Source organism: Ursus arctos, chromosome X (genome assembly GCF_023065955.2).
Source record: "Ursus arctos isolate Adak ecotype North America chromosome X, UrsArc2.0, whole genome shotgun sequence".
NCBI lineage: Eukaryota > Metazoa > Chordata > Mammalia > Carnivora > Ursidae > Ursus > Ursus arctos.
Genome location: NC_079873.1, coordinates 15,797,961 through 15,820,482, shown reverse-complemented (window position 1 = coordinate 15,820,482; position 22,522 = coordinate 15,797,961). Strand labels below are relative to the sequence as shown.

The 22,522-nt window shown below is 42.3% G+C and overlaps 1 protein-coding gene across 5 annotated transcripts in view; it reads left to right on the top strand.

Moving 5' to 3' along the window:
- The window catches only part of MAP7D2 (MAP7 domain containing 2), a 97,043-nt gene that overhangs the window by 6,474 nt on the left and 68,047 nt on the right, over window positions 1-22,522 (top strand). The gene's annotated exons all lie outside the window — the stretch shown is intronic.

The following is a 22,522-nucleotide window of genomic DNA, read 5'->3' as shown; positions in this document are numbered from 1 at the left end:
GGTGTGACTGAGGATTGCAGTTCTTGGATTATCACTCCAGAAGGCCCATGGAAGATTCTCTTATACTGTAGGCCAGTGTGTCTCAAACTAATTCTGGCAACCAGTTTGGTTTTTGGTTTTTGTTTCTAATTTCCAATCTGTTGTTGACCAATATCTTGGTAAAATAGAATAAAAAAGACTTACTAGAAAAATAAAATGTAAAGGACATGGAAAATATAACTCCTGACTTTTTAAATATTAGATTAGGTATTAGATTCCAAGATATCAATGGATATTAGATTAGACTGTCAAATTGCTATAAATGTTTCTAAATGCATGTTCTCAACTTATGTCCTTATTGTGAACGATAACGAACAGTAAGGAGACTGGCACCCATCCACGGGCTACACTCTGAGTAGCTCTGCCCTAGGCCAACATTTCCCAAAGGGTGTGGTACACAAGAGGGTTTTAGGTTACATGTGGACAGGTTTATCTTTTCAATTTTAGGTTAATAGTTGTGTAGATTTTTAGATTGTATTATAAAAATACAACTAGTACATCAAACTGTAATTTCATGAATATTTTCAGAATGAGTAGAAAATGAAAAGAACTCAATTTAAAGATAAAATACTAAACAATAGTATAGGCTGGTGCTGGATAATACAAATAGAATGCTAGCCGTATATATAATCCTAAATTTTCTAACAGCTACATTTGAAAAAGTAAAAAAGAAAAAAGGGAAATTAATATAATACAGTTTCTTCAGGGTCGCCTGGGTGGCTCAGTCAGTTAAGTGTCTGCCTTCACCTCAGGTCATGATCCCAGGGTCCTGGGATCAAGTCCCACATCGGGCTCCTTGCTCCTCTGGGAGCCTACTTCTCCCCCTGCTGGTGCTCATGCACTCTCTCTCTCTCTCTTTCTGACAAATAAATAAATAAAATCTTTAAAAAAATTTATTTAACCCAGTATACCCAAAATACTATCATTTCAATATGTGATTAGTATAAAGAATTATTAATAAGAGATCTCACAATGTATTCTTTGCACTGAGTCTTCCAAAACCAGTATATATTTTATGCTTTCAGCACATCTCCATTTGGACTGGTCACATTTCAAGTGCTCAGGAGCTGTGACTAGTGGCTAGCATATTGGACAGGACTCACTGATCTAGACCATTTCCATCATGGCAGAAAGTTCTTTTGCTGTAGGAATGACACCATAGTCACATAGGGCACGATGGTATTGAATGATGTTGAGAGTGGTATGAACGCGTGCTGTGGTATTCAGTCCAACGTGAGTAGGCGTGATGGAAATGGAAAGATGATTTGATAAATGGTATCCCCTGTAGTAAGGCAAAACAGGCTTAATCCCCAGGCACTTGAAGGGAGAAGCTGCATTTGTTTTCTCCAGCATGGCCAAGTGGTAAAGTCCGCACACAAAATGTTGTCTTCGTGACCAGACAGGCTGTGGAAAGAGGGTGGGCTTGACTTTGTGGTAATTGTTGAGCTGTTATCAGTGGAAAGCATGGTATAATATTGACAGAAAGATGGGAGAAGGCAGCAGTATTAACCAGCTCAGGATCTCCAAGGTTCAGTGTTGGGGTCCTGTGGGGAATCCTCTGGGTTAGGATAGGCTCTGTGAGGTCAGGTCTGGTCATTTCCTCCCAGAGATGGTATTGTGTCTTCCTAGTACCTGTTTATAGAAGCCACTTGCTCATTATGATCAACAAGTTCCTGTTGGTTGACAGGACAAATTCTGGGGACCACATTACTGGGCGGTTCCAGTGAATTCACAGGCTGGTCCCACCTCCTATGTCCTGGGTTTGATTATGTGAGAGAGCCGGCACTGGCTATAAAGGGACTTAGTTGAGTGGGACCGGTTAGCCAGCACTCACTTTCAGGGCTTGCAGGACAAGTCCTTGCCCAGACCAAGTTGTCTTCCTCCTGAGCAGTTGGTCTTTCTCTATCTTTGACACCAAGTCTTTAAAAATTAACTATTGCTTGGGGAGCCTGGGTGGATCAGTCAGTTAAGCAGCCTACTCTGGATTTCGGCTCGGGTCATGATCTCAGGGTCCTGGGATGGAGCCCTGCATCAGGCTCCATGCTCCGTGAGGAGTCTGCTTGAGGATTCTCTCTCTCCCTCTGCCTCTCCCCCCACTTGCATTCTGGTTCTCTCTCTCTCAAATAAATAAATAAATCTTAAAAAAAAAAAAAGAATTAACTGTTGGCTTAGCAAGTCTACCAGTGTGGAACCTGGGTTGGTGTGGTAGGTATAGTGTCTTAACTTCCTTCTTACCTCTATTTTTCTATGTTACTCTTGTTTTTCTCACTTGCTTTTCATATTTATTTCTCTGTTTTATATAAGACGACAGAGGGCATAAATGAATGCCTGAAATTAATAATAAATACAGAGCAGGAAATGCCGCTGTAGCTTGACTCTTTTACCAGGCACCTAAACCCCTTAATTAAACAGTGCTTTGTGTCCTTGTTTTAAAACAACACCTTAATATGTGCTCTTAACTTGAAATAACCATCTGAATTGTAAACTGGACAAAATGGGATTCTGCTGAACTTATTTTTTAAGCACCTGCCCCACCCAAGATTCCTGTCCTCTTCCCTGAGCACCTGGGTATGCTCTCCCCTTACTAGAGAAGGAACCGTCCTTGTGCATGGGAGTGGTGTCACCTCTTAGGAGTTTTTGCTCTTTTTTACTTTGTGTGTGTTGGGTTCTCTGGAGCACTTGTCAAGGGATGGCAATTGGTGTTGAAATACTATGATAGCCTTCAGTGAAAGCTTTCCTTCCATTTGGATAACTTTCCCCCCAGTGGAGATTTGTGTTATGAACAAAATTTAAGTGATCATTTTCATTATCTAGGTAACCAATATTACTTAAGCTGTTTTAGCTACGTCTTCAGATATAAACTGTCTTAAAAATTACTAATTCTAATTGTAGTTTTCTTACTGCAAAACATGTTTCTGCTTTCCTTTTTTACCTTCTCCTCGCCCCCCTAAATTTCCACTTCACTTGATTTTGTTTTTGTCAGTCATAAATTATTTCTCAAGAATAATTGCTTCTTATTAATGGTCCATTAGTTTCCACATATCCCTAATCTTCTGGGATGAGATTAGCTCTTTTTATAGTAGAACGATCAAGAAAGCAGAATGTGGACTGTTTCACTCTACCCTGTTAGCCTTCATTTCTCTTAGTTGTCTTTTACTTTCTCTCAGTTTTGACTGAGGGACCCCAGAAGACTTGGTGCCTTTCTATTAAGGAGTACTGAATGTCCTTTGTGGTATGTAATTTCATCTTTATTAGTTAAAAATTAAAAGGATTCTTGCCACTTTGACACGTAAAGAAGATCTCAGAGTGAATGCCTCTTTTTTTTTTTTTTTAAGATTTATTTACTTGAGAGAGAGCGAGCTGGGGAGGGAAGGGCAGAGGGAGAGAGAGCCCAACTCAAGGCTCAGTCTCACCACCAGAGATCACAACCTGAGCCAAAACCAAGAGTTAGATGCTTAACCGCCTGCACCATCCAGATGCCCCTAGAGTGAATGCCTCTTACAAGCAGGCCAGTTCAAGCAGGAGATATCACATGTGAGGACCAGGGCTGTCTAATAGAACTTTCTGTGAGGATGGAGATGTTCTATGTCTGTTCCACATGGTAGCCACCAGCCACCATGTGGCTATGGAGCACTGAGGAACTGAATTTTTAATTGTATTTGATTTTAGATAATTTAAATTAAAATAGCACATGTGGTAGTGGCTCCTGAATTGGACTGGGCAATTACCTAGATGTTGACTAACCTTGCCAGATAAGGAGCAGAAATGAGGAATAGGTTTCAGGCCTTGAACAAGTTACTTTAAACTCATCCATTCTTGGTTTCTCCTCTACAGACTGTGGTATTTGGCCCTTCAACCACTCTCAGATGGGTACAGGCCATCAAGTAAAGAACCCAGAAGTTACCTCCTATGGTTCGTATCAGATCTGTAGGGCCATGATGGAATCTAGTACCCAAGGCTTATTTCTGGCTCCTGGTTGCCCTGGGGTGCCCATGGTCAGCCAACTCCTCTGTGTCCCCGCCTCAGTTTTGGTTATACAGATTGGTTGGAGGATAAGTTGGATTGACTTACAAGGCATTACCAAACCATTAGGTGAAACCGTTAGTTGTACAGGATTTGGGTGGCCTGTGGAGAGAATTTTTGCTGTGAGAGACTGGCAGGGACTGAGACCATAGGCCCAGGCCAGAGAACCCTGTAGTAGAAGGTGAGGTTGGTGAGGGCATTTGGGGGCATTGGGTACCACAGCTGAATGAGTCATGTTCCCCCTTCTCTAGGACGTACTCACTAAAGTAGATAAGCCTCAGCTCTCTTGTTCTGGCTTGTTCCTTACAAACTGTGGCCACAAGTGTTGGCCCATGAGAAGAACTCAGTTGCTTGTCTGTAAGATGGTACACTAGGAAATCTGACTGGTGCTTTCCAACTCTTGAGATACTGTGATCCTCCACTTCCAGCTCAGGAGGCAAGGGGAAGGGTAGGTTTGTCTTCACCCTTTTGTTATGGGGATCACCAGCCAAGTAGGCTTGGAGCCAACAGACTTACCAACTTTCCCCGTAACCTCCCCCATTACAACCAAGTAGGGACTTCTGGCTTCTTTATCTCTTATGACCCCATCCCTATTGCCTGGGTTAGACCTGTCATCTGGAGCCTGATCATTATTACGAGAGCCTTAGAGGTCTCTTTCCCTCCATCCAGGTCACCCTCCCGTCATGGATCCATCTTATCACTCTTACCTAACCTCATCTGACATCTGCCTAGCGTGCGTATAGTCTAAGCTTCTGATAGGACAGGTGTGTTGAAATGGGGCTCCCATTTACCTTTCCAGCCCCCTCTCTCTGGCCAGTGACCACTTGAAGCTTGTAGCATCCAGCACAGTCTGCACCCACTCACACCTCACTGCTCATGGGCATGCTCTTCCCTGCGCCCAGAATTCCCTTCCTCTTTGTATCTGCCATGTTCATCCTCTAGTACTTGTCTCACATCTCACCTTCCCTGAAGCCTTCCCCGATCACACATTTTTGGTGGATTTTTCTTTTCTCCCCCATTTCCATTATGGTGTTGATAATGTTAATGCAGGTAAATCAGATCATGTGCAAATAAACTTGGGTTTGGCATTTGGAAACTGAAGTACACAGACCTTAAGCATATAGTGTGATGAATATTTACTTATACACCTATATAACCAACACCCAGATCAAAAAACAACATTTCCAGCACCCAGAAAGCTTCCTCATGCCCCCTCCTAGACAGTGGTCCCCAAAGGGAACCATTGTTCTCACCTCTTTTTTTTTTTTGAAGATTTATTTACTTAGGGACAGAAAGAGAGAGAGAACATGCATACGGTGGGAAGGAGCAGAGGAGGAGGGAGAGAGAAACTCAAGCAGATTCCATGCTGAGCACAAGTGCTACGGAGGTCTCGATCTCACCACCCAGGAGGTCATGCATGACCTGAGCCGAAATCATGGGTATCACGAGTCGGATGCTTAACTGACAGAGTCACTCAGGTGCCCCCTCATCACTTTTCACTGTGGTTTAGTTTTGCTTGTTTTTGAATTTTATTAAAATGGATTCATGTAGCATGCCCATTTGTATTATGGCAAAATATACATAACCTAAAACTATTTTAGCAGTGTTTAAGTCCATTGCAATTAAGGACATTCACATTGTTGTGCATCCATCACTGCCATCCATCTCCAGAACCTTTTAGTCAAGTATATACTTTTTTTTAAAGATTTTATTCATTCATTTGAGGGACAGTGTGAGAGAGAGAGCACCAGAAGGGTGAGGGGCAGAGGGAGAAGCAGGCTCCGCACTGAGCAGGGAGCCCGATGCGGGGCTCGATCCCAGGACCCTGGGACCATGCCCCGAACTGAAGGCAGATGCTCACACAAATGAGCCACCCAGGCGCCCCCAGTATATACTTTTTTGTGTCTGTTTTTTTTCACTCAGTATTATGCCTATAAGATTCACCCCTGTTGTATATATCAGCAGTTCATTTATTTTTATTTCTGAGCAGTATTACATTGTGTGACTATTATTGTAGTTTGTTTTATCCATTCTTTTGCTAATGGACACATGGGTTATTTCCAGCTTCTTATTCTTTTGACTAAAACTGCTATGAACATGCTTGTACACATCTCTTGGTGCCCATACAGATGCATTTCTATTGCTTATATGCCTAGAAGTGGAATTGCTGGGTCATAAGGTAGGCACATGCTCAGCTTTAGCAGATAGTGCCAAACTGTTTTCCAAACAGTTAGAAGCAGTTTCCTTTTGTGGTTATAATAAATTACCACAAATTTAATGGCTTGTAGCAACATGAATTTATCTTATAATTCTGGAAGTCAGAAGTCCTAAAATATGTGTCAGTAGAACCTTTCTGGAGGCTGCAAGGTAAGAACCCATTTCCTTGCCTTCTCCATCCAGCTTCTAGAGGCTGCCTGCATTCTTTGGCTCATGACTCCTTCCTCTCTTGTCAAGGCCAGCAGCATAGCTGTATCTTCCAGTATCTCTCTCTCCAACTTCTGGTTCTATGGTCTTATCTCCTCTCTCACCCAACTCTCTTGCTTCCCCTGTGATTGCTTTGGGCCCACTTGGAAAATCCTGGATAATCTCCCCATCTCAAGAACCTTAACTTAGTCACATCTGCAAAGGCCTTTTTGTCACATAAGGTAACATTTTCACAGACTCCAGGGATTAGGACATGGACATCTCGGCAGGGATGAGGGGGAGGGCATTATTCTGCCTACCACATGGCTGTTCCATTTTGCATTCCCATCAGGAAAGCATCAGAGTTTCAGTTCCTCCACATCTTTGTCAGCACTTGGTATTGTCAGTCTTTTTAATTTTAGCCATTCTGATGGGAATGTGGGGTACATCTATAGCTACCACCTCCAGACGGTATATCCTCCTTTGCTCTGATACAGCTTTATTGCAACTTATCAGTATTATAAATATTTGTTTACATGCTTCTGTCTTGGCTAAACTGTATATCCTTCATGCAGCAGGTTGTAACTGGCTCAGTAACTGCTCCTTGGATGGTAAGTAATGACTGAGGGCATTTTTTAATAGAGAAATGAGCAGAGCTAAAGATGTAATTGAAAGCCTGTGCTTATCGTCCCATCTCTGGCTTGAAGTAGGGTTTCTCCCAGATAAAAAGTAGGACCAGAGCAAAGAACTTAGTTTCTAGCTTTTGCATACTTTGCCTTTCCCAAGATAGTTAATCTATAAGTGAGTAATGCTATAGAAGGAGATGTGGGCCTCAACTCCTGAGGGCGTTGGTTGGAGATGACTTCACCTTATATGTAAATGAGAGGGGAATGTAGTTTCAGCAGGCAGTCTTCTGGGGAGTCTGATCTTGGACCTTTTGCAGTGTCTGAAGTTTTCCTTTTCCCTGGATTCTGCTCCAGTATAGCAACGCACTGCAGCTTCTGGCTTGCAGAAGGAAAGACTGGAAGGTGAGTGGGGTTTCTTGATCTCAAGGAATGTAGTGTGTGTAGACTTAAACCCACCTTGAAGACTTGAGGATGGAATTTCTGAGGAAGGTGAAGCCATAGTAGAAAAGAATATCTGATGACCCTGGACACAGAGTGGTTGGGTGCAAATGTCTTGACACTAGGGAGATAAACCTGGAAGGAGGAATTAGTATTAGACAAAAGGCAGACAGGATTGTGGCTTCCTTTGGGAAGATTCTAATATGAGTAACTACTCTTTTGTTCTTGTTTGTTCCCAGTTTACATTCCTGGACCCACCCCTGGTTTCATGAAGGCTATAAGGTTTCGGGGCCTCAGTCTTATCTTTTCAGGCCACAGACGTGTTGGCAGCATTCCTGCAGCTTGGCATTACTTTGACCCTGTGGGGTGTGGCATGTGTGAGAGAAATGTTGCCATCAGTGTGGCAGGGGACTTCTTTGGCCCTCATGAGAAAACCTCTCTGTCACTGACAAGACCTGACTGGTCAGTATTTAGATCATAAAGGAGTTGGTCTTTTGAGAAAAATACTAGCTCAGGGTGGAAGTTACTGTGTTGGGCCTATGCTGGCATTATTATTCCCTGTTGAGACATACTAACAATGCCACAGCTTTAGTGATTTGAATAAGTACACGTGTGATTCACAGGCTGATCTGCAAGCAAACCAGCCATGCCAGAATGGAGGCATGCCTGGGCCTTGGGTGGTGTGGCCGACACACACACCAGGAGGATTGGGATAGGCTGAACAGAGCCATGGCTATGTTTGTGGAGTCCCAGTGACTTCCTGGATGTCCTCTCTTCTCTGCCTGGTGTATTCGAGCTGTGGAAAAGTCATGTGGCTGCATTCCTGCTGAGAACACCTTCCCACACACAGACCAAGGGCCTGGCCTTTTGGCGTTCCCCTCTGTTGACTCCAGGTCTGGAGGGGATCTTGAGAGAAAACTTGAGGTGCCGCCCCCTGTAAGCAGGTGCATGTTAACTTTTTCCAGGACAGACCGCGGCTCTTTGCTCCACATTCTCAGGCTGGAGGGGCACTCCTTGCCTCGTAGGTCAAGAAGTCCTTTATGTTCATATAGACATCTCTCCTCTAAATGCCTCTCCTCTTGCTTTCCTGTCTGTGAACAGGTAGAACAACCACTCAGCATCCTTTTGACAAAACCTCCCAGTCTCCATAAAGAAACCTGGGGCCTTCTGTGGGGCCCAGTTCCCTAAACCTTCCTTACATGACTTTTAGTTTGGTGTTTACTTCTATGATATTGGTGTCTTCCTTCTATAACTTTTTGCACAAATTACCCATTGTGTAGCCTTTTTACCTCTTCTTCAGTTAAGAATTTACTAATGAGATATCCCCTCATATCTGTTAGGATGCCTGTTATCAAAAAACAAAAGACAAGTGCTGGTGAGGATGTGGAGAAATTGGAACCCTTGTGCACTGTTAGTGGGAATGCAAACTGGTGCAGCTGCTATGGAAAACAGCGTGAACATTCCTCAAAAAAAAAGTAAAAATAGAACTATACCATATGATCCAGCAATCCCACTTCTGAGTATACATTCAAAAGAATAAAGATCAGGATCTCAGGGATATTAACACTGTTCACAATGGCTAATGTGGAAACAACCTAATAAATGTCTATGTGCAAATGAATGGATAAAGAAAATGTGATACACACACACACACACATACACACACACTGGAATATTATCTAGCCTTAAAAAGAGAAGAAAATTCTGCAATATGTGACAGTGTGGATGGACCTTTGATGACATTATGAAATCAGCCAGTCATGGAAAGACAAAAACTATGTACATATATTCCACTTATATGAAACATCTAAAATAGACAAATTCACAGAATCATAGAGTATATTGGTGGTTCCCAGGAGGTGGGGACAGCAGGGAATGGAGAGTTACTAATCAACAGACATAAAGTTATAGTTAAATAAGATGAGTAAGTTCTGGAGATCTGCTGTACAACATTATACACAGAGTCAACGATATTGTACCATACATTAAAAAGTTTATTAAGAGGGGCACCTGGGTGGCTCAGTTGGTTTAAGTGTCTGCCTTCAGCTCAGGTCATGATCCCGGAGTCCTGGGATTGAGTCCCATATTGGGATCCCTGCTCAGCGGGGAGTCTTCTTCTCCCTCTGCCTGCAGCTCCCCCTGCTTGTGTGCACTCTCTCTCTCTCTCTCACACACACATACAAACACATACACACACATACAAATAAATAAATAAATAAAATCTTAAAAAAATGAGTTTATTAAGAATGTAGATCTTTTGGGGAACCTGAGTGGTTCAGTCAGTTGAGCGTCCAACTCTTGATTTTGGCTCAGGTCATGATCTCAGGGTCGTGAGATGGATTCCTGCATCGGGCTCCGTGCTCAGTGTGGAGTCTGCTTGAGATTCTCTCCCTCCCTCTCCCTCTGCCCTTCCCCCCCACTCGCTCTCTCTCCCTCCCTCTCAAATAAGTAAATAATTTTAAATTACTTATTTGAGAGGGTGAGAGGGAGCACAAGCAGGGGAAGCTGCTGCAGAGGGAGAGAGAGAAGTAGGCTCCCCGCTGAGGAGGGAGCTCGATGCGGGGCTCAATCCCAGGACCCTGAGATCATGACCTGAGCTGAAGGCAGATGCTTAACCGACTGAGCCACCCAGGCTCCCCTAAATAAAAACCTTTTTAAAAAAAGAACGTACATCTCATGTTAAGTGTTCTTACCACAATAAAATTTAAAAAATACAAAACATTTACAAACAATATACCATTTAAGACCGTAATCTGATCAGTTACCGGCTTAGCCAAAGACGTGGGCTATTCCTTGGTCTATTCTTAGCCTTAGTTTCTTTACTTATAAAATGGAGAAAGAAATTCCTCACAGCGTTGACAGGAGGACTGTATGAGGTAATGCATGGAAAGTGTTTAGTACAGTGTCTGGCACATAGGTGCTCGGTGAGGTAGGTGGTATGGCCATCATCATCTGTGCATCGAGTATAAGACCCCAGACCTTATGTCTATGAATATAAAAAATACATTTTTGGGGTGCCTGGCTGGCTTAGTCCATAGAGCATGTGGCACTTGATCTCAGAGTTGTAAGTTCGAGCCCCATGTTGGGGGTAGAGATTCCTTAAAAATAAGATCTATAAAATTTATATATATGTATATATTTGTATGTAGCATACTTTATATCAGTGTACTTATATTGATATATTTGTGTTCTGGCTTTGCCTTCCAAGGAACTAATGACCTAGTGAGATAGGCTTTAATTAATTAATTAATTAATTTTTAAGATTTTTATTTATTTATTTGACAGAGGGTGAGAGAACACAAGCAGGGGGAGCAGCAGAGGGAGCTGCAGAGGGAGAGGAAGAAGCAGCATCCCTGCTAAGCAGGGAGCCCAACACGGAGCTTGATCCCAGGACCCTGGGACCATGACTTGAGCCAAAGGCAGACACTTAACCGACTGAGCCTCCAAGGTGACCCGGCTTTCTCTAATTGAATATAATCCAAGTCTCACACTGAAAGGTACCATAAATGGAAATACAAAAATGGACCATGAGGCCATAGATAAGCGCACGGTTAATTCTGGCGGAGAACCCAGGGACAGTCTTTGTGCATGTGTGAGTCTTCACGGTGACTTACATTTAGGTGTCCTGTGGTTAGCAGGACAGCACTGCCAAGTACTCAGCAAATTGTTACTGGAGGCCTGTCTTTGGCCATGTTCTCCAGTTTCTGCACAGGAATGGTGGTTCTTTTTCTCCCATTCAAGCTCAATTTGTAAGTATGTCAGAGACTTGTCCTAGGTCCAGTTTCTCATTGTCCTAGGTGAACTTAATTTTCTCACTTTGTGTAGTTAGCATTTTTCCACAGGGGACACAGGAGAATAGAGGAAAATTCTTATTTTTTTGTCCTCTATCCCTCTTTGACACCCACTGCTAGATGTTTTGCTCCACAAATTGGCCTGGAAATCAAGACATCATTCAACTTTCTGAACTGTGGAAACTGTCACGGCTTTTGGCAAGATAAGAGAGTTGAGTAGTGTGCTGTAAGTTCAGGATTTTAGACTCTGTATTGGCCAATATGGTAGCCAACTGCCACATGTGGCTATTTAAATTAATTCAAATTAAATAAAATTTAAAATTTAGCTCTTCAGTTGCACTAGTCACATTTTAAATGCTCAGTAGTCCCATGTGGCTAATGACTACTGTATTGGACAGCACAGACACAGAACATTCCTTTCTTTGCATAAAGTTCCATGGAACAGCACTGATTTAGAGGGTTATCTTAACAGTTGTAGGCTACTTAAAAGAGAGGAAGACATAGATATTTATTCATGCTGTGATGGTTTTGATCCTTCTTCTAAATGATCCAAGTTGGATGTATAAGCATTAAATGTACCTGCCTAATCAACTGAACCTTGTCTAATGCACGTAAAATATTTTGACCTCAAATTTGTAGTGCAAGAAGGGTATTTACTTTCTGAAGTCTTTTTTGTACTGCCATATTACCCTGAAGCAGCTATCAAGTGTGGATTCTTAGATGAGAGAGCCCTGGTTTTTTAATTGTGGTAGATTATATATAACATAAGCTTTACCATTTTAACCATTTTAAAGTGTACAATTTAGTGGCATTAAGTGCATTCACAGTGTTATGTGACCATCACCACTATCTTTTTCCACAACTTTATATCATCTCAAACAGAAACTATACCCATTAAACAGTAACTCCCCATTATGCCCTCCCTCTAATCCCTGGTAACCAATATTCTATTTTCTCTCTCTTTGTTCTAGGTACTTCATATAAGTGGAATCATACAACATTTATCCTTTTGTGACTGGCTTTTTTCGCTTAGCCTAATGTCCTCAGGGTTCATCCATGTTGTGGCATATATCAGAATTTCATTTCTTTTTAGGGCTGAATAATATTCCATTGTATGGATAGACCACATTTGTTTATCCATTCATCTGTTGATGGACACTTGGGTTGCTTCCACCTTTTGGCTATTGTGAACAGTGCTGCTATGTACATGGGAGTCCAAGTATCTGTTTGAGTCTCTGCTTTCAGTTCTTTAGGATGTATACACAAGTGGAATTGCTGGGTGATATGGTAATTCTATCTTTGGCTCTGATTTTTTGGAAGCAGTTTAAAAATTTTTGAGATATAATTCATACAACATAAATGTCACCCTTGTGAAGTGTACAGTTCAATGGTTTTTAGTATATTCACAAGGCTTACAATCACCCCTACTCATTTTATAGCCTCTTAGGAACCAGAATGGGGGAGAGAGACAGAATTTTGCAGGCAGCTTAAGTGGAAGGAAGGGAGCTTTCAGGATTAGTATGAGACTCTTTAAAATAGTAATTTGTGGGGCGCCTGGGTGGCACAGCGGTTAAGCGTCTGCCTTCGGCTCAGGGCGTGATCCCGGCGTCATGGGATTGAGCCCCACATCAGGCTCCTCCGCTATGAGCCTGCTTCTTCCTCTCCCACTCCCCCTGCTTGTGTTCCCTCTCTCGCTGGCCGTCTCTATCACTGTCGAATAAATAAATAAAATCTTTAAAAAAAAATAAAATAAAATAAAATAAAATAAAATAGTAATTTGTGGGGGCTCCTGGGTGGCTCAGTCGTTAAGTGTCTGCCTTCGGCTCAGGTCATGATCCCAGGGGCCTGGGATCGAGCTCTGCATTGGGCTCCCTGCTCAGCGGGAGGCCTGCTTCTCCCTCTCCCCCTCCCCCTGCTTGTGTTCCCTCTCTCGCTGTCTCTCTCTCTGTGAAATAAAGAAATAAAATCTTAAAAAAAAAAAGTGATTCGTGGGGCACTTGACTGGCTCAGTCGATGGAGCATGTGACTCTTGATCTTGGGTCATGAGTTCAAGGCCCACGTTAGGGGTACAGATTACTTAAAAAAAAAAAGATATTTCTACCCAATACTTGGCATGCTGTGCAGTCTTTAGCAAGAATACTCTACTCACTGTGAGGCTTTTAGACTGAAATTCAGAAAAGCTCCCCTGCTACCTGACATATTTTCAGCTACTTATGAGGCCTTGTTTTATGGAACGGGATGTTGAATAACCTCACAAGTGGGTCAGACTCCTCAGAAATTCTCTGGAAGCTGTGGCTTCTTTCTTCTTTATCACACCTCCTATGTTTGCTTTGTCAGACATCCTTCCCTGGCTTGAAAGTTGTTCTATTCCTTCTCTGGTTCTGATCCCAAATTCTGCAACTACTTGGTTTCCAAACATCAGATTGTTTACAATAAATACCTTCAACATGGATTTTTAGATTTCACATTGCTCTGCTTTGAAGCAAATAATAAAACTCACACTCTTTTGTTATTGAACAACTCGGGGATTAGGGGGTGCTGACCCCTCTGTGCAGCTGAAAACCTGCTTATAATTCATATAATTTTGACTCCCCCCAAATTTAACTACTAATGGCCTACTGTTGACCAGAAACCTTACTGATAACATACAAAGTCGATTAACACATGTTTTGTGTTACATGGATTATGTACTGTATTCTTACAATACAGTAAGCTAGGGAAAGAAAAGTGTTATTAAGAAAATCATCAGGAAGAGAAAATACATTTACAGTAGTGTACTCTATTGGGAAAAAATCGTCATGTAAGTGAACCCACATAATTTAAACCCATGTTGTTCAAACCTGTGTTGTTCAAGGGTCAACTGTATATGCCATTCATACATTACCAGGGTGTTCTGATTTTTCTTGTCACGTATTTGTGGTTTTAATATTTTATGGTTTGGGGATGGTTTTATTGCGGTCTTCTGATAGTTGGCCAGCTTTCTTTACCTTTTTTTTTTTGAAAGATTTATTTATTTGACAGAGAAAGAGAGTATGCATGCATGCATGTGAGTGGGGAGGGGCAGAGGGCTCTTGGACTCCATGCTGGGCGCAGAGACCAATGCAGGGCTCAGTCTCATGACCCATGAAATCATGACCCGAGCCAAAACCAAGGGTTGGATGCTTAACCAACTGAGCCACCCAGGTGTCCCTCTTTATTTATTTATTTTTTAAATACCATATAGTTCTCTCAACTCAGAGTGTATAATGGAGTGGTTTTTAGCATATTCAGAGTTGTGCAGTTTATAACCATTACCACAATCAATTCTAGAAAATTTTCTTCACCTCAAAAAGAAACCTCATGCCCTTTAGCAGTCACTCCCCCTTTCCTCCCAACATCCAGCCCTAGGCAACCCAGTCACTAATCTACTCTGTCTCTATAGATTTGGGGCAAGCTGTCTTGCATCCTTGTTAACAGTGATTTTTTTTTTCTTCCCTAAATTGTACTATAAGCCACCCACTCATCTTTCCATCCCTGTTGCATTCTTGTCATTTGCCTTTTTCTTTTTTTTTTTTTACTCTTGATAGTAGTAGGTTAGCTAGAAATCCTTCAAAGTGGGTGGGGCACAGCTGCAGGAATTCATCCCAAAACAGCAAGGACAGACAGATAACCACTGCTGAGCCCTGGAACACCCTTTTAAGGCACCTGTCTTTATTCTATACTCTGAAGCTGGCTTTTTTTTCACTGGCCGGGCTGCCAGGACGTCGAGAGCTAATAAGCCAGTGAGAGCCGCTGGGCCGGAAGCTGCACTGGGATTGATCCCTGATCCTGTGTAAGTTCCTGGGCAGAAATCAAATGCACAGTTTCCAGATGTGTAAATTCAGTAACTTCTTCTCTAACAGAAGCAATATTTAATAGTCATTAATGGTAGAGGAGCTTCAGAATCTGCAAATATCTGTCTTTACCATGCCAGTCACTGTTACTGGTGATGAGAAAAGATTGGTGCACTTGGGCATAAATAGTTTATTCACTTAGTATAGTGTTTTTCTTTTGTAGCAGATGCCCTGGGACTAAATCCTAACTCTGCCCCTTTTATTACCGAGGTGACCTTGAGCAAGTCACTTCACCTTTCTGGAAGACTCCTTTCCTCCTCTCTGAAACGGGAGAATAATAAATCTAACTGCATCAGGTTGTTGTGAGATTTAAATAAGATAGTACGAGCAAAGCACTTAATACAATGCCTGGCCAAGAGTAAGAGATGAATAAATGTTACCTGGTATTAAGGGGCCATATTTATTATGTGCCTGCTGTATACAAGGTGCCAGGTTAGGTTCTACAAGGAATAAACCAGGATCTCATGAATGGAGTTCAAGCCCTCTTGGTGTTATAGTTGTGTCTGGAGCTTGGCGGTTAATGCTGGGGAAGCAGAGGCTAGGTGGCATCCAGATTTTATTTGTCTCCTTAGAACTATAGATTTTATTAAATAATTTTCATAAAGCACAGTGTTGATTATAAATATCAACACAGAAAAGATTTGGCTGAGGTTAGGTGTTTCCTGGGAATGGTAGATATTGTCGTTTCTTGTGGGCAAATTAAAACATTCTATCATTTACTGTTGGCCACTGGTAGCGGTCATCAAGACAAACCGTTTGTCAAAACAAATAAACTTGACAAAAAAGGGTAGTCATGATCCTACTTAATGAACCTCCTAATTTTTTTTGTATTAAAAAGGCACCAGTAGTGTTCATTCCCAGGCATGCTCTATGTACATCCTATTCTATTCCATCTCTGTATTGCTCCGTATTGCTGCTGTCAGGATGAGTACCAGCAGGCTGTTTCTGTGGAATTTTCTGAGCCACGTGAGAGAGAAGCACAGTGTACTCTTAGAACAAGATCTGTCCTGCCTTTCCTTGTGTTCCAGAGTCTACTTTGGTTGAGAGAGCTAGCATAAGCTTTTGTTTGGAAAGGAACTTTGGGTTTTTGTTTATTTCTTAAAACAGGAAATGGTGAGCATTCTGATGGTAGAAGTCCCATATCAGTTTTAGCATGAGAGAACCACGTTTGGCTTGGTTGTAAATGGTGAGAGTCAGCTGCAGTCTGGTGCAGGCTAAGCCTTCTGACCCACAGGAGGATAGGGCATCTTTAGATACGGGCTCAGCCCCCTCCTTTTCTAAAAAAATTTTATTTATTTATATGACAGAGAGAGAGAGAGCCAGCAAGAGAGGGAGCACAAGCAGGGGGAGTGGGAGAGGAAGAAGCAGGCTCTCAGCAGGGGAGCCTGATGGAGGGCTCGATCCCAGGACCCTGGGATCAGGCCCTGAGCCGAAGGCAGACGCTTAATGACTGAGCCACCCAGGTGCCCCTGGGCTCAGCCCCTTAACTCAGTGTTGTCTTGGGAAAAAAATCTTTTAGGACTTCACTTTCCCATCAATAAAATGGTATTACTTCCTGCAGTTGTATTAAGGATTAGAAAAAAATACATCTAAAGCACACATCATGCTGCCTTGCAAGAGTTAGACCTGTTAAGTAGTCTTTCTTGGCTTGGAAAAGAATGGTGAGTTTGCTTTGTGGCACCTTCAAATGAGCACAGAGACCAGGCCAATCAGTTTCTTTTGGTCAATTAAACATCCCTTAGAGGGTGCCTGGATGGCTCAGTCGGTTGACCACCCAACTTGATCTTAGCTCAGGTCTTGGCCTCAGGGTTGTGAGTTCAAGGTCTGCATAAAACCTACTTAAACAAACAATCAAAACATCCTTCAGTTATTTTATCCAGGGGGAGAAAAAGTGTGTGACACACTGACACTCGTTTATCCCATCCATCCCGTGCTAAACTCAAGTCATCACCTGGAAGCAACCTCAACATTCTTCTGACACCACACTCCAGGCAGCCACTGCCAGTCAGTCAAGGCCTGCATATCCTGCCACTCCCTGTGGAGCTCTAGAAGTCTTTTGCCCTCAGAACCAAATGTGACAGGTATAGGTATTTGTTTCCCCTGTGGAAAAGAATTCTCCAGTAAGTAGAGGGTGATGAAGGAGACACCAGACTTAAAAGTCTCACAGATATGTGGATGGAGTGATATCTGAGGTATTCAGACAACAAATACTTTCTGAGGGCCTACTCAAGGCTGGGTTCTGGGCTGAGTGCAGAGGGAGACAAGATAAAAAGACACGGAGGAACTAGAGTGTCACAGCTGCAGTGATGAGGACAGATAGGGCCTGTGGGTACACATAGGCCTGGGGTACCGAGGTAGAGCCAGGAATGCTTCTCGGAGGAAGTAGCTGCTTATCCAAGGGTATTCAAAATAAAATATATGTGTTGGGGTACAGGTTGGGGTGTTCAGGCAGGGGCTGAGGCTTGTGCAGAGGCCTAGAGGTAAGAGAGTCTGGCTTCTTCAGAGAAGAAACAAGAGCTCAGTGTGCCAGGAGGGCAGAGTCCCCTGGGAAATGGTTCTGTTCAAGCTCTCAGACGCAGGGATGCATCTGAGAAGTAGGTTCACATATAGACAGAATGATATTTAAATGATTTACTAACGTGAACTGGGATCTCATTGTCTTAAATGGAAATAATTTATTTACTGCTTTTTATCAAGGCTTGCTAAATGCTGCTTGGGCAAAACAGGACAGTGTCATGGACACTGCTTTCATCTTACCTCCTGTGCTGCCCTCTTCCCTCTACATTTTGCTGTTGGGTAAAATAACGCTATGTACTCATTCCTCTGAACAGGGGCACTTGCTGTTTATTTGGAACCTTCATAAAGCCACTTCATCTCACTAGGCCTCCCTTTTCTACTCCTTCGAAGTGGACTAAAATAGTATTACCCTCATTTGTCTGGTCTGCTTGTTGGAAATTCAGATTTTCTGCCTCCTCTTGGGAGATGCCATTTCACCAGGTCTAAGAAGTTTGGGAATCTGTACATTTTAAATTAACTTTATTGTGTTTGTGTGCGCACACACACACACAGACATACTTTTGTAGGCATAATTTACATACGAGAAAATGCACCCATTTTATTTTATTTTTTTAAGTATTTATTTATTTGAGAGAGAGCGAGAGAGAGCAAGCGGGGGGGGGGGGAGCAAAGGGAGAGTGAGAAAGAATCACAAGTAGACCCCACACCGAGCACTCCACTCCCAACACAGGGCTCAATCCCACGACCCTGACTGAGATCACAACCTGAGCTGAAACGAAGAGTTGGATGATCAACCGACTAAGCCACCCAGGCACCCTCAAATGCACCTATCTTATGTGTACCAATAGATGTGCTCTGACACATTCCAGCAATCACTCCCACAATAAAAAACACAGACCAGTCCATCCAAACACCTTGCAGACGCTCCCCGCCCCCAGCCCTAGGCAATTACTGATCTGCTTTCTGTTACCATAGATCAGGCTTGTCATTTTTAACATTTCCTATAAATGGAATCTTACAGAATGTACTCTTTTCTCTCTGGCTTCTTTCATCTGGCATGTGTTTGAGATTCATATGTGGTGTGTGTGTGTGTGTGTAAGTAATCATTCCTTTTGTTGCTGAGGAGTAATAAGAATATACGACTGTGTTTTTGCTGCACTGCTGTTTTAGCCATTCTCTTGCTGATAGACAGTTGGATTGTTTCCAGTTTTGGGCAATAGATACTGTGAGCATTCACGTGCAAAACCCCTTTGTGGACATACATTTGCATTTCTCTGGGGTAAATCCCTCAGAGTGGGGTTGCTCGGTCGTGATAAATGCATACTTCAACTGGGAAAGGAAGAGCTAAACTCTTTTCCCAAGTGGTTGTACCAGTTTACATTCTCACCTGCAGTTCAGGAGAGATCTAGTTGCTTTGCCTCCTTCCCAGCACTCAGTATGGTCAGATTTTTATGGGATTTAAAAAAATTTTTCTCTTTCTTGTGGTTGTATAGTGGTATCTCATTGTGGTTTTACTTTGTATTTTCTTGGTGATTAAAGATATCGAGCATCTTTTCAGGTGCTTCTTGGCATGTGAAGTGTCTGCTCACATATTTTGCCTTTTTTTTTTTAACTGAGTTTGCATATTTAGCTGTAAGAATTTTTTATTTGCTTGTATTTCAGAATTTTACATCTTTATTCACAGGTAAGATTGGTCAATAGTTTTATTTTATGTTAAGTTTAAGTATTTTTCTTTTATAACTTTTTGTTATATTCTGGATGCGAGTTCTTTCTCAGACATCAATATTGTGAATACTTTCTACTTCTCTGGTTTGCCTTTTCATTTTCTTAATGGTGTCTTTTTGAAGATCATGTCCATTTGGGAATCACTGTTCTGGAGTATTCTAAGGATCGTTCTATTAAGTCTCTGTATTCCTGCCAGCTCAGCTTCAGTTTGTACCCCAGCTCCTTACTGCTTAAAGTGAGGTCCACAGACCAGCAACATCTGCGAGCTTGTTCAGAATGCAGATTCTCACCTCTCTCCAGACCTAGTGACTAGAACTTGCACTCATTATGATGAGATCCGCAGTTGATTCCCCTGAGGGTTGCACAGCACTCTCCTTGATGTAATTCCCCTGAAACAGAGCTTTCTAGCTTTTTGGATCATGAATAACTCCACAATTAGAAACACAGACTACAATATGCATATTGATGTAGCTGAAACAGATTTTTAAAAAACAGTGGCTACCCTTCCTATATGTCTGCTTGCTTTCTCTTCCCTTTTCTTTCCTCTCTTCTCCTACCATATTCCTCCCTTCTTCCCTTCCTATTCCTTCCTGTTGAATATAAAGTTCACCTATTCTCAGTGAACAGTTTGAATTTATATAGCTGTGCAGCTAACTCCACAGCCAAATTCTACAATGCTTCCAACATCCCAAAATTTCCCTTCTGCCTCTTTACAATCATTCCTACACTATCTATTTAAAATACTAGTAGCTACTTACAGTTTGCAAAGAGTCCTAGACTGGAGTTGGACTGGCTCTGCAATGCTATAATGTCTATTATAATGTCTATAGTGCTCAGACTCGGCTAAAAGTGGTTCTGAACCGGGCCAAAGGCCCTGTGACATGACTTCAAGCACAGAACTATTTTTGCACGGAAAGTTATTTGTAGTATATTTCTGTCACATAACAATGCATCATATATTTACAAGAACTTACACATGTAGAAATTAATTGCTGAATCTCTAAGTTAAAAGAATCTTGACCATCTAAAACCCTTGAGTTGTTAAGTCTACGTATTTTTGAATCTAGTTTGGCTGTTTGGTTGTGAGTTAGACCAACAGTTTGCAGAGAGGTGAAATGATTTCATCTATTTTGTTCAGCTGTAGCCAGTCACATGTGTCTGAAGTAACACAATTTCCAAAAATATAGAGGGCTTGATTTGTGAAGTTTTATTGTCCACGATAGGTTCTAAAAGTCCAGTCCTTAAATGATTTAGAAGCCCAGTGTTGAATACATATTGTAGATTTCTGTTGTCAGTGTGTAATACATTTTCCTTTGTAATCAATGCCTTTAAGGCAAGGCCTTGCCTTTCCTCTCTAGGCAATTCTCCCTACCCTGCCCCATGCCAGTCTATAGTTTTAGAGTCAGAACACCTGAGTTTGTATTTAGCTTCCGTTGTTTACCAGTTGTGTGGCCTCAGGAAAGTGTTTAACCTCTCAGTTTTCCCACATGGAAAATGGAGACAGTATTAGCACTTATCTCATAGATTTGTTGGGAAAATTGAGTGTAGACATGTCAAGCATTTAGGACTGGGCCTGCCATGATCAGTGTTGGTTATCATTATCATCACTATTATTGTTATCTTTATTCTCTAAACCGTTGTTGGCAAAATCTCCCATTTAGCTATTTTCTAGGCTCCCCAAATTACTTAATAACCAAACTTAACACATTGCTAATCACCCCCCCCCCCCCGCAGTTTTCCTTATTTTTGTAGATGGTATCAGCCACTCTTCTCCAGGCTGCCCAGGCCCAGAACCTCAGCTTATCTTTGGTTCGCTCCTTTCCACCTCCACTCAGTTGCCTATTTGTGTAGCATCTACCTGTCTGTGCTAGAATTTATCTTTTCCTTTCCATTCCATTCCAGTTTAAATCCTCATAAACTCTCATCTGAATTATTCATTCACTGTGATGTTGACATAGGAGGACAGGGTTTTTGTGGGCCAGGTCCTGGACCCACCTGGGTGGGCTGGGAGGACAGGATGGGGTGCAGGGTGTGCCTTGGCAGTGTGAGGGACAGGGCAAAAGGACAGTGGGGAGAGGGCTCCGAGGAGGGCAAAGCCACACCTCAGAGCCCCCCTGTATTTGAATTGCCTTTAGCTTTTATGTTCTCCATGGACATCTCTCTGAATAAAGTCCTTAGATCAAATTGCACCAAATGGTTCATTATAAGCTTGAAAGATCACCTGGAGAAAAACTTCAGAAAGTGTTTTATTCCAAAACCTGCTCTTTATCTTTGTTTCTGACATTTGGTGACCATCTTAGCTATGGTGTGTGTAGGACTGTCATGCCCTGTCCTGAGCAGAGAACTCCGATTTTGAAACCTCAGAAGATTGATACTATGCTTGATGAAAGAACCCAGTGCTGTATTGATGAGTGAAACCTCAGGTTGCCTTGGGAACACAGACATCCTTCCTGTTACTATAAAAAGGGACACAGTGGCTGCAGTCATGAGGCAACCTACATTTTACTGATTCTGTGTGGTTAAAAAAAAAAGTACCCACAGGGAAATGCTATATTTTTTAATAACTCTGATCAGAAACATAAAACTTCCTATTAGTGCTGATCAAATCAAGTAAATCCAGTTTTTAAATGCTGTTGGATTTTGCAGGGACCAAAGCTGCTCCCATCCATCTTTCTTCTCATCCTCTTCCCTGGTGCCTCCAGGATAATTGTTGCAAGATACAATATGAATTGTTCTTATCAGCAGGGATTGTGATTAAGGGTATAATTTGTACTAATGGTCTTAGAAGGGAATTCCTTTGCCCAGTAGGGCCTGTGAAGGCCGCATAAAGGCAGAGGGAATACGTGTGCCTTCCCTGGAGTGGCCTGTTGAGGGGGTGACCTGGCCAAGTCTTTCTCACTCCAGGTCGCCAGGGCAGCACATTATCTTTGCCTCTGTTGCAGATTCGCACCATGGTTTCACTGCACTGCCATCCAGGAAAGTGGCATTGGGGCAGTTTGTTCCATAAAGGATGTTGTAGAAGCCTTAATAGTACTACTAATGCATTCAGTCGCAGTCCTACTTAAGGAAATGAATGTGCCTATTGATG